The sequence below is a fragment of the Vombatus ursinus genome, unplaced genomic scaffold, assembly GCF_900497805.2.
Source record: "Vombatus ursinus unplaced genomic scaffold, bare-nosed wombat genome assembly UNPS02015106.1, whole genome shotgun sequence".
NCBI lineage: Eukaryota > Metazoa > Chordata > Mammalia > Diprotodontia > Vombatidae > Vombatus > Vombatus ursinus.
The window spans coordinates 1,440,163-1,443,599 of record NW_020954884.1 but is presented as its reverse complement, the minus strand read 5'-3'; the positions used below and the strand labels follow the sequence as shown (position 1 = coordinate 1,443,599).

Genomic DNA, 3,437 nt, shown 5'->3' with positions numbered 1-3,437 from the left:
CTCAGGTCTTCCTGACTCCAGGCCCAGCACTCTATCCATTGAGCTGTCTAGCTATCTAGTAGACTACTCATTTTCTTTCCTTCCTATCCTGTCTTCTTCTTCTAGTCTTTGCTTATGCTGTGAAATAGGATAGTCTAGGTGACTGGAAGCTGTTCTGTTCCTCCTCCTAGTCACCTTGGTGATTTTCTGGCTTCCTTGCCTAGAATGGACTTCTCCCCAGCAACTCCTCTTGTTGAAATGTATCCCTTCCTTCAGGGAACTGTTTGGGTCCCACATCCTCCTGGAAGCTTTTCATCTGGAAGAGATTTCTCCTTCCCCATTCTTCTCATGGCATGTCTTTTTGACTGTTTGCCCTTTAAGGTCATAGGTCTGAAAATGGTGCAAAAAGCCATCAAGCGTAATTCACTCATTTTGCAGATATGGAAACTGAGGCCCAGGAGGTTAAGTGACTTGATCAAGATCATACAGGTACTAAACGGTAGAGGGAAGATTTGAACCTAGGTCCTTGAAATCCAGTGACAGTTCTCTTTCCATTGTACTATGTCACCTCTATCTATCATGTTCTGTCTTAAATAATAATAATAACTAACATTTGTATAACACTATGTGTCAGTCATTGTCCCACATGCTTTACAATTATTATCTAATTTGATCATCACAGCAACCCTAGTTGGTGTACGACAATTGTGTGCATGTCTTATCTCGCCTTCTGGAGACTGGAGTTTGCTTTCATCTTTGTATTTCCAGTATAGATGCACAGTAAAGATGCCTAAGTACAGAGTTAAAATGTTTTTGTTGAATTAAATTAAAGAGAAGTACCACAGTGTGTTAGAAAGAGGACTCCAATCAAGACTAGGCTCTGCAGTAACTCACATTGGGCAAGTCACTCCCCTTTTGGTAAGACCCAGTTTTCTCATCTGTAAAATGGGGAGTTCAGACCAGGTAACCCCTTTCAGCTAGATTCTTTGTTTCTATCAATTACCTTAAGGGGCTGTGAAAAACTACAGCCGAGTTTAGCTGTGTCAGAGGCAGAGTGGTTTAGGGGTAGAAAGAGCTGGCTTTCAAGTCAGAAAGACCCAGAAAGACATTTCTTACATAAAATGACTTGGAACAACCTCTCAGGGCTTCTGGCAGTTCTCTGTAAGTGGGAGAATGGATTCTGATCTGCTCTGGTAGAAGGGATTTCCTAACTGGGAGTTCCCTATGCCAATCAACTTACAAATCCAGTTGTCTTTTTTTAGATAGTTAGCATTGATATAGAGCTTTAAACAACTTTATATCTCATTTTGATTATTTATCTCATTTGATTATTGGTAGGCAAAGATTGCTATGGTTCCTCCAGGAGCAAATCACTTACTATCAATAGCCTTAGGCATTAGAGGCAGCACACCTTGTTCATCTCTGTCTCTGTCTCTGTCTCTCTGTTTCTGTCTGTCTGTCTGTCTGTCTGTCTCTCTCTTTCTCTCTCTCTCCCCTCCCTTCCCATGCTGCCTTGAATAGCCAACAAAGCAACGAACTAATCAATAAAACGAAGTCATCTGCTGGATGGCTGGAGTGGTATGCCACTTCCAGTGGAAGGTGGAAGTTTTGGACAGCTTCTCCATCTCCACTCACTCCCTTCTCCCCACAAAGAATCATATAATTTAAAATTTGGAAAAGCCTTTGGAAATCATATGGTCCAACCCTCTCATTTTATAGAGGGGGAAACTGAGACTGGGAGAAGTAAAGCAACTTGTCCAAGGTCACACAACTCATAGGGTTGCCTCACTAAGACTAGAATGAAACCCCAGGGAAGACGGCAGTGAGAATGAGCACGGGGCTCTCTGCCAGACATCAGGATGAATGGAGATGAATGAATCCATCTGGACTCACCTCGCATATGTGTGTGTGGTTTTTTTTTTTTTAATGAATTATTGTTTTGCTACACACTTTCAGGCCCTGGCATGGAAAACCCTAAGCTGAGACTGTTTGTTATTTAGGCAACACAGATTGTTTCCCCTAGATACAGGTAGAGGTCAGTAAAAGGATGTTTTCCTAAGGAGAGAGCTCCTACTCCAATCTCTCTGCTACTGCTGCTGCTGCTGCTCTCTGGCTCTCTAGCCAAATGAGTTTGTTTTCCTTTTTTCCCCCTCCCTTTTCCTTTGCCTCTTCCCAGTTCCCTCGCAACATATTGTCCCATTTTTTTCTTTCTTTACTTTGCCAGTCTTCTCCTTAGCTTTGCAAGATAATCAATACCTCTCCCTTCCCCTGACTTTCCCCCTCCTCCCTACACATTGTCTTTCTCAGGTAGCAATCCTCAAGTATGTAAGCCCAGGTAACTAAACTTTTTGTAGTTAGCCAAATGATGGGACTTCCTACAGGTAGGCACTCTGCACTCACTGCCTGCCCCAAGATACTTGGGAGTGTAGTAGTTTTGGAAGTCAGTCTGTCACTGTCAATCAGCCTTATTCTATTGGACCCCTTCTCTTCCTCTTCATCCTTTTAATTTTGACATAAATCATTTACATCCCAAAAAGCTCACAATCACAACAGAAATTCCTTCCCCAGGGTACATCTGAAGTCACCTTTGAAAAGGCTAATGCATCTGTGTGCAGTTGTCAAGCCCTTTGTGTGTGTCCGAGGGGGAACAAAACCCTCTCAATTACAGGTTATTTTTAGTGCCTTAGCATAAGAGATGATTTTCAGCCTGTGGTCAGAGCCCTTGTTTTCCCCACCATGCTCTTTGGAGAATTAATTGCATCAAGCATGCATTTGCTAGGACCTTGATCTCTTCTGCCCTTTTTTTACTTCCATAGCCCTTGACCCTTTACCACCTTTCAGTCCTTTCCCCACCCTACACACATGCAGATGGGAAAACCTAAAGCCTAATTTACAACCTAATACATCCTAGCAACACTGAGCCAGGTCAACACAGCTTTCCAAACAGGTTAAGCCACACGGTACTCACTTGTGCCAGAGAACCAAGTCAGGCAGGAGACATGTCAATCCAGGGACACTTCCTGAAAAAGGACGTGAAAATCCATTGTGTGTAAAAACTGTTTCACAAACAGTTGGTAAATCTTGAGAGAAGAAGATGAAAGAGAGAGAGAGAGAGAGAGAGAGAGAGAGAGAGAGAGAGAGAATGAGAGAGAATATCTATGGACTACAGAGCTGACTACGCTGGATCCAGCCTGACAGCTCTGTGAGAAATACTACTCTTATGCACTTGTTCACTCTTTCTCCATTAGAGGAGGAGTCAGTGTTGCAACATTTATGTTCCTTGCTTGAGGCAAAACACTGATTTTCTTCAGCATGGAAAATGTCCAGAGCCTGCCAGATTTACAAGGTTACGGAGGTAGTTAGGAGAGGAGGAATGCAGCAGACGAGAGAAGAAATAACTGATTCTCCCCAAATCGGTTTTGTATCCTTCATCCATGGATTGTCCCTTAAGTCTATTC

The 3,437-nt window shown here is 42.9% G+C and overlaps 1 protein-coding gene and 1 pseudogene across 1 annotated transcript in view; one reads left to right on the top strand and one right to left on the bottom strand.

The window, feature by feature from the left end:
- Positions 1-3,064, bottom strand: part of PRLR (prolactin receptor) — a 207,783-nt gene extending 204,719 nt beyond the window's left edge. Inside the window, exon 1 of the mRNA XM_027846288.1 lies at positions 2,948-3,064. The gene's annotated coding sequence lies outside the window, so the exon portion shown is untranslated. The remainder of the gene's footprint in view (positions 1-2,947) is intronic.
- Positions 1-3,437, top strand: part of LOC114031243 — a 68,472-nt pseudogene that overhangs the window by 52,429 nt on the left and 12,606 nt on the right.